The sequence below is a fragment of the Lepidochelys kempii genome, chromosome 27, assembly GCF_965140285.1.
Source record: "Lepidochelys kempii isolate rLepKem1 chromosome 27, rLepKem1.hap1, whole genome shotgun sequence".
Classification (NCBI taxonomy): domain Eukaryota; kingdom Metazoa; phylum Chordata; order Testudines; family Cheloniidae; genus Lepidochelys; species Lepidochelys kempii.
Window position 1 is genome coordinate 17,351,174 of NC_136406.1, and position 13,074 is coordinate 17,364,247.

A 13,074-nucleotide genomic window follows, 5' to 3' on the forward strand; every position below is an offset into this window, starting at 1 on the left:
AGTCAGATTCTCCCAGGCGAGCCATTTCCTACGTGCAATAACACTTCTGCCTTGGACCAGAGCCAAGCACCTTTTGAGAACGAGCTGGTTTCAAAACCAAAATCATTGAGTTGTAGCCCCAGCCACCGACACGGCCCGGGATCCTGAAGGCAGCCCCCTTCCACACAATTCACGCTCGCCCTTAGAGCTGGCAAGGTCCCTGACTATTTTGCATCTTCTACTCATCTGGAGGTGGGCGTGGACCGAAGATCTTCCCTTTGGTGAGCGGCTAGGTACGGCCGCGGTAGAGGTCTCTTTATTAAAGCATGAGCAAGCCACAGGAAGCAGCATACCCGCGACTAATGCTGCTGAAGAGCAGCCAGTTACCAGTGCGCCTTCCCCCTTCAACCCAACCAGTAGCAGCTCCCGCACCGCTCAGGGCCCGCAGGGGCAATGTCACGTCCCGGCTGCCACCAGGCACAGGAGCTGCCCAGACGCCAACCCAGCACAACGGGACTCCGGACAACAGAGAGAGTCACACTTGCTCCTCGGGGAGAGGACCAGGAGGCTGCAGGCAGACACGGGAGTTCACGACGGCCGCAGCTTTCAGTTAGGAGCCTGGATAGGACGTGCGTTTGGCTGGCTAGAGGGGCCCTGCCACTGACTTCCATGGGCCTGCAACGCCTCTGGGGAAAACCCATCCCCGTTTTAGGTGCCTCACTTTCAGCTCCTGATTCAGCAGAGCCCGTAAGGACGCGCTTGCCCACCCTGGTTCAAGGCGGTGGCTCAGGCCCGGACGACGTGCTTGGCACACCCCCCCCCGGTTCAAGGCGGTGGCTCGGGCCTGGACAAAGTGCTTGACACCGCCCCCCCCCCGGTTCAAGGCAGTGGCTCGGGCCTGGACAAAGTGCTTGCTGAGCAGGATGGGACTGCTCGCCTTTCTGGGTGAGGTGCGTGCCTCAGGGACCCCTCGGGCTCCTGTTCAGCAAAGCTGCTCTTGGCTTCCTACCTGCAACTGGCGGTCAGGATGGCTCTGCTGCAGCAGCCCAAGACCCGCACAGATTTGCACCCCACACAACCCTCTATGTTCAGCACCAGAGGACAGTGCCCAGCGGCTCCGGCTTGGGAACTCCCAGGACACAGCCTTGGTCTATGCAAAGGAAGAGTGAACCCTGAGCCACAGGCCAAACCCACATCACTGGGAGATTAAAGAGACACGCTGAGGGGGCAGTGGGTGTGTGCTGTCCTCAGGAAGATCTCCCCCTCCTTCCCTTACAAATCCACCAGCGCCCCTCACGACATTACATGGCCCAGTGGCTTTTACAGGATGTATGTTAACACCGGGGGAACGACTCCTGGTGAGCCGAGCACCACCGTCTCCTCTTGCAACCGGAGGTGGGCACCAAGCACGAAGATGAGTAATCAAGAAACAAGCAGCCCACACAGCTCAGAGCACCAATAACCCTGCTCCGACTCGAGAGCCAGTCTCTCACAAGTGCTGAAGAGTTTCAGGCTCTAACCCTCCCCCATGCCCCTACCTGCAAAGATTTAATCCCCCACCTGCCTCAGCGCTGGTGTTAGGAGTCCAAATCTTGCTAGTTTGGCTATTCAAGCCTCCAAGCGAAGGTTGACCATGGAGAGGCTGAGAAGACACAGATCGGCACACAACACAATATCCACGCGACTTGGACCCAACGAGGGAACTCTGCCCTGGGCAGAGGGGCAGCTCCAGGGCCACGTGCCAGGTTAGTGGGATTTCTGTGGTGCACAGGCCTGGTGCTAGCCCTGGTGCACAGGGTGAGCTTCACCCCAGTGGGACACACAAGTCACCCCAGAAGCAATTCTGAAGAGCCATGGAGAGGCAGCCTAGCCTGTGCGCTGCACAGTGCCCCTCAGAGCCAAACCCTGAGGAGAGCTGCCGATATTTAAATGGCTACGGCCCCGATTCAGCAAAGTACTTAAGCACACAAGTATTTGCTGAATCGGGACCCAAGGCCCTAGAGTTTGATCCTGTCGACTTCACACAGCTTCAGCAGGAGTTGTGCCTGCCCGAGGCTGCAGGATCAGGGAGCTGTAGGAATCCTTGGTTCAGAAAGCAGAGATCTGCAGAGACCTTTGCACCAACTGGGACTTACACCGTGAACCTTCTCCCCCACCCCACCCTCTCTTGAGCACAGTCCACAAGACTTCCCAGCACTTCAAGAGGAGGAGTGAACCAATCAGGCAGAAGAGTCTGCAGTTTAGATTTGGAAGTGGAGCTCTCGTCCCATCACTATGCAAATCTCCCTACAGCGAAGCCAACCCCCAACTATCCCTGCCAGAAACATCCCCCTGCCAAGGCCTGGCTCTGTCCACGCAACACAGAACATTTTCGGTAGGCTCCCTACCTTCACCTGGAAGGGCTCTTAACCAGCCCAGAGCAGCCAGTTACGTGACTTCAGCAGAATGCCGATACACACCCGGCCATAAATCAGACTCTACCTTGATTCTCGTCTTTGGTTTCCCTCCAGAACCAGCGCAGGGAATGAGCCACCCGACTTACAGTAAGTGCAGGAGGTGGAGACTGCCAGGAACCACAACAGAAACGAGGAAGAAATCACTCTTGGGTTTATTCCATGTGTGTCAATGGGAATCAAACAAAAACTAGCAGGGGAAACCGTGGCTTGTTCACTGGGCAATCTGCAACTCTGTGAAGGCGTGAGCAAATTCAGTCACCACTAAAAGGTCAGCTGAGCGCAACCAGCTACCGCTAAAGTTCAGCTGAGCAAACCTTGTCACGGGTAATTTTGCTTTTAAACCAACATTTCAGCCTGTGAAGTATCGGGGTGAGATGCTGTGTCAGTTCAGTATCTCAGCCAGAAATGGCGGGAGATGGACAGCAGCAGATGGGCTGGCATTGCAGTAACTAGAGTTCGGTCCCCCTGAGACAGGCCAGGGCAGAGTGAGAAGCTAGGAGTGGTCATGGGTCACAGCGGGACCTTTGCATTTTGCTTTGTCTGTCTGTCCCGAGAGCAATGCAGGGGTCACAGCCTGGAGAAACAGGGAGAAAACCACAGCCTGGAGAAACCATTCCCTCTCTTGCTGGGCTTGCACGGTTATAACCCTACTGACTTCCACAGGGGTAGATCCCACTCTGTGCCAGAGGGCAGCCGGGACCTACAGCTTCGGTGATGGTAAATAACGGTGGGGAAAGCCCAGGACAGGTAACCCCACATGAAAGCAATCCAAGCAAATATTACAGGACAAGCTGGCAGTTGGGAGAGCCTGATTTTGTGGAGTTGGGGGTGCGAGAGGTCACAGGAAGCATCTCAGATCCCATCACATGCCTCCAGTCACTCCCTGCACTCTCCACCTTCTGAAAGTCATTGGAGTTAGAGATGGGGAAACCCCCCCAGCCACTCCCAGCAGTTCAGGGTGGATTTCTGCAAGTCCTGAAGCCGGATCTAGGCTTAGACGCCTGCAGGCAAAGGAGCAGCTCAGCAGGATGAGGAAGCACAAATCACACACATCAGACCAGAGTGAGAACAGCTGCTTCTCTGCTTCTGTTTTAGCAGCAGCCAAAGACCTGAATCTGAAGAAAGAGAAACTTACCAAAGCTGCAGTTTCATAGTAATCAAGCTGTTTTCCCTCCTCCGCCTGCCAGGGCGCCAGACCCTCGTGTGGATTAGCAAAACTGCTGCAAACTTGTAACGTTCAGCACCTTGGAGCCTAACATGGGTCAAACTAGATACTCAAAGGGAGGCATCCAGAACATGAAACTACTTGGAGAAAGTTTAGCCCTAGGTGACCTGCCCACAACCAAGCCCTGAGGCCTGATCCCTAAACAAGTAAAACAAAGCAGCGGAACATTGTGCATTGTAATAAAACCAAAACTGAGCTCTTATGCCAAAACCAGGAGTCTATCGAGCACACCACAGCAGCGCCGTTCCATGTCTCCTACGCTCCTCTGCGGCGCCGAAAGGCTGCAGCCCAAGCTGGGGAACGGCGTAACCGGGTTTGGCAGCGATCGCTCTCCGCGCTCGTCTGTCCGCATAGGGCAGGTGCGGGCGCCCTGGAGCCCACATCGCCAGTTTCACAAAGCCCCGAGATAGTCTCCTATCAGCTCTAAAAGGCTTCCAAACTAAACCGGCTCCAACCCTGATGGAGCAGCTGCTTTTTGCAGCTCACCGCAGATGAAATTAGCAAAAGCATGAAGCTTAGAAAGCCCATTTGACCCCCAGCCCTCCGAGTGCTTCCCAATGGGGAGCTCAAGTGACAGCTGGGGAGAGACACCTGGAGAGAGGGAAGGTTCACCCCAACCTCACAGAGGGTAATGACTTAAAGCCAAAACCTGCTACCGTCTGGCTCCCCCCAGCCCCAGCCAGCCAAACCCAGGATGCTGGCAGTATCTCCCATCTGAAGAGGCCAGCGGTGCTCAGAGGGACTGATCCGGTGCTTGCTGGAGTCAATGGACAGGCTCCTCTTAGCATCGGTGGCTTTGCACCGACCCTTCTTTGCCCATGGACTGTGCCCCAAGTCTGCCATGCTTCACCAGACAGGCTGCTGCTCCTCCAAGGCCTCAGCCCAAACCGTAACCTCTCCCGCTCGTGCTGGGTACTCCAGGTGCTCAGGGACCTCCTGGATTTACAGCTGCACCCACCAGTGTCCCCTTGTAGCTGCTGCGAGCTCGGAGATATTTGCATGGGCTCCCCTCCCATTCACACTCCTGCAGAACATCCCTGGGATGCTCACTGCCCTTGGATGGGGTGGGAAACAACACTGGAGAAATACAGAGCAGCCTGCCTGGTCCACAGACTACAGCCTGCCCACATGGAGATTTCAGCCACTTGGATTCTCCGAAAGAAAAGGAGGACTTGTGGCCCCTTAGAGACTAACCAATGCATCCGATGAAGTGAGCTGTAGCTCACGAAAGCTTATGCTCAAATAAATTGGTTAGTCTCTAAGGGGCCACAAGTACGCCTGTTCTTTTTGCGAATACAGACTAACACGGCTGCTACTCTGAAACTTGGATTCTCTGAAGTGTCTTTACCACATTACAGAACAACCCTCCTCTCTCCGCCTCCCAGGCATGCGTGGGGGGAATCCCGAGTACTCCTCACTCCCTCTAGCCATTGCACAGCGGGGGAGAAATAGCAGGTCCTCGGAGATCTCGACCAAGGCATAGGTCGCTATGTGACTCGGCACAGAATTGGGGGCTGTCTAGATACAGCCACACGGGTCAGGCCAAAAATGTATTACGTAATCAGGTAACTCCAGTCACTGTCCTCAGAGCCCCCTTCTCCACAAGGCCTTCTAGTCAGCCTTTTCATGGAGAGCAAAGCACCGTGCTTACAGGACCTGTCCCCTCCAACAGTCGGACTGCCCTCTTACTCCTAATGCCAGGAGAGCCAGACGCCTGCTTCCTGGAAGAGCTGCCCCTGGGGCAGTGCGATCATGCACCCTGAACATCTTCCAGGAGACCGCAGAGCGTGGCAGGAGCCTTGCCACAGGGAGTGTTTCCCTACTAAGCCCAGGAAACACAAACCCAGCCTCCAGCACAGCTGAACTTGTGCCCCACTCCGTCTTTCATAAACATCATTTGAAACTACTCAGATGACGCCTGGAGCGTGGCTGTTCGCACGGCTAGACAGGTGTCGGCAGCCCGAAACCAAGATCCCCGGGCTGCAGCGCGGCAGGGACGTCAGCCACGGCTCGCTTCCGGGAACAGTTCCTGTACTGGGTGCCAAACCAGTCTGGGCTTCTGTTTGGCTGCGAAATGCTTCCGAGTTCCCACGGCAAGCCCCAGGCAGGCCCAGCTGCAGAGAACACTGCTTCCAGGAGCAGGCCCCGCACACGCACTCTCTAAATCAATCCCCGGACACAGGACCCGCAGGCTGACTGTAGCCAGGAACAGATGGCCACGTAAATCACCCCCGAGAGCTACGGGCTGAGCTTGCCTCAGCCTCTCCCTCAGCTCCAAGCCGGGGGGCGAGTGGGGACTCGTTGCACCCTGTCCAGTATTCACTGTGCCCCTCCCCAAACCCCCGCCTGTCTGTCTGTCCCATCTACCGCTTACGTCTTGCCTCTTGTCAACCTGCTGGGGCAGAAGCTGCTAGTTCCTAGGTGGGCAGAACAGCCAGCGCAGCGGGGCCCCTCGCGGCCAGAGCCTCTGGGGCTGCCACCATCCAAACAGCCACTCACAAAAGCATCTCAAGGTGAATTTGCAGAGTTAAAATACTCTGCCCATGCTGCACGAGGCTCAGCTCCTCCGCCACGCACTGATCCCACCCAGGGGGAAGGGAAGGAAAGGGTTCAGGATGCGCTAGGCTGCCTGGCCCACCACCAAGCTAGCAACAGACAGCAAAGCACGACGGAAGGGCTGGAAGCTTTCACCTGGGGCAGCTTTGCCATCTCCTCTTTCCTGCCGCTCTGCCCAGAGGCGGGGTACAGAATTGAATGCAAGGGGCTCCTGTCCTGGGGGGGAAGTTAGCCACCGGCGTGGCTGCATCCGTACCAATGGCTAGCAAAGTGTCCTGGACTACTATGCCAGCAGGGACGACCGATCATCTGGTCTGAACCTCCCACATTACACAGGCCACAGCCCAGCCCTGAATTAACGCGTTGGAACTAGAGCAGCCCTCGTTAGAAAAATGTCCTCTCTCAATTTAAAAATTGCCAGGGATGGAGAATCCAGCCCAGCCCTCAGTAACTTGTTCCAAGGGTTAATTCCCCTCCCTGTTAAAAACCATGACTCATCCCCAGTCCAACTTGTCCAGCTTCCACTTCCGGCCGGGGGTGGGGGGGTGTTACACATCTTTATCTGCTAGATGGACGAGCCTCATCAAAACTCTGCCCCCATCCAGGTCCTAACAGACCAATCCACTCAGGCTTTCACCTTCTTTTTGCTGGGCTAAACGTCTTGAACTGGCCGGGTCTATCACGAAAAGCATGTTCTCCCAGCCTGTATCGTTCTCCCAGCTCCTCTCTATAATTTATTAACATCCTTCTTGAACTGCTGGCACCAGAACAGGACACCGGATTCCCGGCAGTAGTCAGATCACTGCCAAATACAAAGGCAATACAGGTCATCCGCCCCCACCCTGTTTATGCACCCAAGGATCATATTGGCCCTTCTGGCAGTGGGGTTGCACTGGGAGCTCTTGTTCAGCTCATTACCCAGCATGAGCCCCAAGTCTTCTGAGCCCCTGCTTCCCAGGGCACAGTCCCCCATCCTGCAGGCCTGGCTGATGCTCTTTGTTCCTAGATGTGTCATTTACCAGTAACCATATTAAATGTATATTGTTGGCTTGCACCAAGCGATCCAGACGGCTCTGTATCTATGACTGTCCCCTTCAGTATTTACCACTCCCCCAATCTTTGGGTCATCTGCAAACTTGATCAGTGATTTCATGTATTCTTCCAGGTCATGGATACAAATGTTAACTAGCGTAGGGCCAAGAACTGATCCCTGCAGGCCCCTACTAGAAACACTCCCGCTCAATGATTTCCTGTTTACAGTTCCATTGAGACCTACCAGTCAGTCAGTTTAACCCATTTAGCATGTGTTATGTGGATTTTATTGTTCTAGTTTTTAAAATCAAGATGTTGTGCAGTACGTCTTACCGAAGTCTGGGCTACCAATGCTATTCCCTTTATCATCCAACCTTGTAATCGCATCAAAAATATCTGTATCAAGTTAGTCAGACAGGGTCTATTTTCCATAAACCCATGTTGATTGGTATTAATTACATTACCCTCCCTTAATTCTATATTAATCCAGTCCTGTCTCAGCCATTCCCATTACTTTGCCTGAGATCAACATCAAGCTGACAGGTCTGTAATTACCTGGGTTGGCCTATTTACCCTTTCCAGATACTGGCACATGAACTTTCTTCCAGTCCTCTGGGACTTCCCCAGTGCCTGAAGTGTTATTGAAAAAAAAAAAAAAACATTAATGGTCGATGGAGCTCCTCGGCCAGCTCTTTTAAGACCCTTGGGTGCAAATTATCTGGACCTGCCAATTTAAAAACAGCTAACTTCAGCAGCTGATGCTGAACACACTTCTGAGCTACTATTGGAATTGAAAACGTTTCATCATACGACGACTAGATCATATCTAGGTGTTTCCCCCCCAAATACCAAACAAATATTTCCTAAACACTTCTCCCTGTGCTGCATCATCACTGACAATTGTAGGTGCTGCTCCAGTGCAAGCAGTGACTGGCACCAGTGTGGCCACCTACAGTAGGTGTTTGTGTTGGTGACTAAAGCCCCAAGAGAAAGGAGGAAGAGCTACTCCGTCTCCCACCAGCCTTCTGGTCACTTGCATTCTTAAAGCTTTCATCTGACTAACCTTGAAGCTTTAATGGGTCCCTCACCCACCTAACCCAGATTTGCTACTGCTCCGTCTTCCCAGCCTAGGTTTAAAGATCTGAGGGATGAACCTTTCTGATTCTGCCTGGCTTAGGTCTCTCTGTGGTTAGCCTTTCCTTTCATCTCTGGAGCAGAGCCAGCATGTAACCAAGCTGAATGCACAGTCTGACATCACACAGGCACTCGGTGAAACAAACAGAGACCGCGCGAAGGTACAAAACGGAGATGCGAGAACATTCACCTCGGGTTTCCTTGGTTACGCTATAGCAGCACTGGAGGTGTGCATGGGGGGGAACAACAGGTAACTCGGATCACTGCTAGCAAGGGACAGGCCTGCACGGCAAAATTTCCTCCTCAAGAGGCAAAAGAAATATACACTGGAACATTACTTCAGCCTGAATGGAGGACTGGCTTCCTCCCAAACAGCTTGCAGACGCCGTTATTTTCCTAGCATGCTTCATTTGGGACCCAACTTCCTGAGCCATTACTGCACCATGCCAGCAATTATGGGAGGCCATTTTAAGTTGATGCATTAAATGAGCCATGTCACAGCACGCACACTTCTGAGCACAATTCTCTCCTGCACCCTAGCAGCTGAATAGAGCCACAAGGATCATTAAACTCCACTGTATCTTGCTGTGGTGGAGGGCAGGGGTGCGTCATGAAGGGTTAAAGAATAGCTTCCGTCAGTCCTTGCACTTTGAACGCTTGATCTCCTGCCTTGGCAGGCATTCCCGGGAACGTCACTATGTAGTGAGCCAGAGGTGCTGTTTAACTGACAGACGCCACCAATCGCTCTCCTGCAAACAACCTGTGCGCTGGGGACTGAGTTCTGAAATGCAGCTGAGGAACCATGCAGTGCAATCTGTGATCCAGATCTCCTTGGGATGGGTGGGGAGGGTTGTAATGAACCCAAAATGCAGCAGCGAATGCTGAAGTCAGCATGCCGAGTGGGGAGCTGCTTGGCAAGCTGCAGGGGACAGCCAGACCCCTCCAAAGAGCCCCTGTTTTCTCAGAATACTCCGGGGCTATTCTCACGCCTCCACCGTGCCAAGCCAGGAGAATGATGCCCTGCAGCTTGCTGGGTAAGGCAGGCTGGAAAACAGGAATTCTCCTTCATGAAAAATGCTGAGGTTCCACCACGTTTCCATTCCACACTGGAATAAAACCAAGAGCAAGAGAAAGGCGAGCACACCAAAAGACCCAAAAGCTTGGTGCTTCTGGCACTCACCTGGGATGCGGGAGACCCAACTTGGAGTCCCTGCTCCAAGTCAGGCAGAGAAGGGATACCTGGATCTCCCACGTGCCTTAATCACCAGGCTAGGAGAGGGTGGGTCTCTGTCTCCCTCCCTCCCATCCTGGACCCGAGAAATCTCCTCAACAAACTTCATCAAAATGTTTTGGTGTTGATAAATTGGTATTTTCCAACGAAGAAACAGCGAGGGAAACAATTCCCAACCCACTCTCAGCAGAGGTCCTGTCTGTGGGAGAGTGATTCCTGCCACCCACTAGCACCCACCGAAGCTTTCAAATGAACTTCTCTTCCTTGTCCGTTTGTGAGGCTGCAGGTTTGTGAGGCTGCAGCAGTAGATGAACAGAACTTCCCCAGCTCACACGAAGTTCTACCTGGCTGTCTGTAGCATGACAAAACATATGGACTTCTTCTCCTGTAAAAGAGAAAGTATGTTGCCCCAGGCAAATGGGCAAATAGGGTTTGCACGGCTGGTTTAATGAGCGAACATGACTCTCCGGGTTCAGGTGGCCAAGAAAAGCAACCCTGGACATGGAGAAAGTCAAGTAATCAATGCAGAGATTTAGGAAAGGGTGAAGGATGGTGCGGCTGTTCGGTGCTAGCCAGGAACCCGGGGAATAGTCCATGTGCTACCACAGAGTCCCTGAGTAACCTTGGGAAAGTCACTTAGTCTCTCTGCCCCTCATTGCCTCATCTGTAAAATGGGGAGAATACACCCACCGGTGGATTGAGAGGCGCTCGGATGCTGCGGTCGTTGGGGCCAGGTAAGGACTTAAGAGGTTCTCTGACACCGTGCTGAAAATCATCCACCATCATGAACCCCAGACCTTGCGTTTCACCCAAGGTGCCAGTTTTCTTACTAAAGACAAAGGTCTGGTCCAGCTGAGACCTGAACCAGCACAAAACGCACTCTCACTGTGATTCTTTAAGAGCAGTTGCAACAAGCAAAGGAGAATAAAATGCAACCCAGAGTTCACATCTGTTGGAAACATGAATCAGCTCGCTAAGCCCTGGGTTGACCAAATACAGAACCAAAATTTCTGGTTTTCAGTCTTGATTACCAGTAATCTCAGTAAGCCAGCAGTTTTGACCGGTGTTAATGCAACACCTTTAAAGGAAGGTTCCATAAACTCAGCTAGAAATCCTTATTCTTACGCATTGTGAATGTCACAATGCCCGAGAGCAGTCTGTGGGGCGCTCAAGGCCAGAACCCAATACAAAACTAGATTTTTGAATGTCCACAGTTTGGCTTCAGTTCATAGATTCCCCAGTTCATCTACTCCAAAAAGGCAGTTGACAGCCAAAGCTTCCTGAAATGTCATTTTAAAATGCACTGAACTCTAGGAGCGCATTCACTGAATGAACAAGGCCATCTCTACACTGTTACTGTGTTTGCAGGGCAGTTGCAGAACTCTGATAATCAAGGCTCTGAGTAAGATGCACAGCAAACATGGTCACCCCAGGGCTAACTGCAGAGGCTGGCTAGAGGGAGGAGTGCTCAGGGTCAGAGTCTGGATGTTTTACAGATTGGCTGGTATTGACCAGACTGTTCTTTCCTTGCAATAAACCAACTGGGATTTGTGGGAGGGACCATGGGCAGCTACGGCTGCCAGGTGTCCTGTTTTCGACTGGACCACCACTAGAAGTCCAGTTGGTGGGGCTGGCAGGCTCCCTACCTGGCTCCCCAGAAGCAACGACATGTCCCTCAGCTCCCAGGCAGAGGCGCACCCAGAGGAATTTACGCACCAGTTCCGCAGCTCCCATTGGCCGGAAACCGCAGCTAATGGGAGATGCAGGGGCGGTGCCTGCGGGCAGGGGCAATGCACAGAACTGCCTGGCCACATCTCCGCCTAGGAGTCAAGGGACATGTCGCCACTTCTGGGAGCCCCCAGGGTAAGCACTGCCAGGAACCCACACTTCCTCCCACACCCCAATCTCCTGCCCCAGCCCAGAGCCCCCTCCTGCAACCAAACTCCTTCCCAGAGCCTGCACCCCACACCCTCTCCTGAGCCCCTTCCCACACCCAAACTCCTTCTCAGAGCTGGCACCCTGAACCCCCCCACACCACAACCCTCTGCCCCAGCCTACAGCCCCCTCCCACCCCAAACCCCTCATTTCTAGCCCCACCCCAGAGCCTGTACCCCCTCCCACACCCCAACCCCCATCTCAGCCCAGAGCCCCCTCCTGCACCCCAAATCCCTCATCCTTGGCCCCACCCCAGAGCTCAAAGCCCAACCCCTGACCCAGCCCAGAGCCTCCTCCCACATCCTGAACCCCTCATTTCTGGGCCAACCCCGGTGAGGCCTCAGAGCAGGGGTGTTTGGTTTTGTGCAATTAGAAAGTTAGCAACCCTATGGGCGGTGGGTATCGAAGGCCAGGGAAGGCTAAGCCTCCCCTAACCCCGGCCGTGGCCCCACCCTCGCTCCCCCCCTCCCCTGAAGCTGGCGGGGACTAAGCTCCAGCTTGCAGCCTGGAGCTCAGGGCTTGGGCTGGTGGATAGATGCTGGAGCGGCTTGGGCCAGCCAGTGGCCTGGGGCAGCTTTGGCCAGCCTAGCAGCAGGCTGGCCAAGACTCCTCCAGCCATGGGCTTGGGCGGAACTAGGGGCTAACCTCCCTGAAGGTGGGGCTCACCCACCACCCATGGGACACAACTCCCTGTTGTAAAAGCGCCAGGTGGTGACATTCACATACACTCTTAGTAATGCTGATTCCATGCCTTTCGGGTACAATGCTCTTACCTATTTCTCTAAGGTGCCAAGCTCATTTCTGGGTGCCAGAGAAATGGCCCCGTTCAGACCTAGCACCCCAAGGCAGAGAGAAAGTGGACAATGACTAACAACAAAAGTTAAATTGCAGAGTCTTCTCCTGGCCGAGGGTATGAGACCCACCCAGCATCAATACTGGCCTCAAAAGGAGATTCCAATAATCCAAGCCACTGGATATTAGGTCTTTTTTAACATGCTTCAACTTTATGCATCCCTGCTGCTAGGCAGCAAGAGGCGCAGGGAGCTTACAAACGCTGGCAACGGAGTTTCTCAAACAAAAGACACCTTTTTCTACGGACAGTGCAAACAGATGCCCCCCCTCCTGCCACTGGCTGGGGCCTTGTGCCCAATTCGCTCAGGAAGTCAAATTCCAGCGAGTAACCTCAGAGTGTGGTAACAGGACGAGTCAGTGGCCCTTGGGGGAACAGCAAAGCAAAGGTGCTTAGCAGCTGAGGCAAGCTTCTCAGTCCAACCCCTAGGTTGATACTGAGTGACAGCAGCACCTGTCGGGTCAGGCTCCCCCTCGCACAGCTGGTCTACCTCTGGGGCAAGAGGCTCCCCCAAGGGAGCCCTGAGCATTCACTGCGGCCCAGAGCCACCTGCATTAACCCAGGCGTGCGGCTGCAGCAGGGCCTGGGGAGAGCCAGCACCCAGGCCAGGCTGATGCAAGACAAGATGGATGTACGAGCGGGGCCAGGTTCCGGCTGCCACGGGCATCGCCACTTT

At 53.9% G+C, this 13,074-nt stretch overlaps 2 protein-coding genes across 8 annotated transcripts in view; one reads left to right on the forward strand and one right to left on the reverse strand.

Moving 5' to 3' along the window:
* The window catches only part of ATP6V0A1 (ATPase H+ transporting V0 subunit a1), a 193,715-nt gene that overhangs the window by 81,602 nt on the left and 99,039 nt on the right, over positions 1-13,074 (forward strand). The window lies entirely within an intron of this gene.
* The window catches only part of STAT3 (signal transducer and activator of transcription 3), a 34,136-nt gene that overhangs the window by 19,818 nt on the left and 1,244 nt on the right, over positions 1-13,074 (reverse strand). Inside the window, exon 1 of one of the 7 annotated variants that reach the window (XM_073326233.2) lies at positions 8,573-8,818. The exons of the other annotated variants lie outside the window; for them this stretch is intronic. The gene's annotated coding sequence lies outside the window, so the exon portion shown is untranslated. Of the gene's footprint in view, positions 1-8,572; positions 8,819-13,074 lie in introns of those variants that run through there. 7 annotated transcript variants of the gene reach the window in all.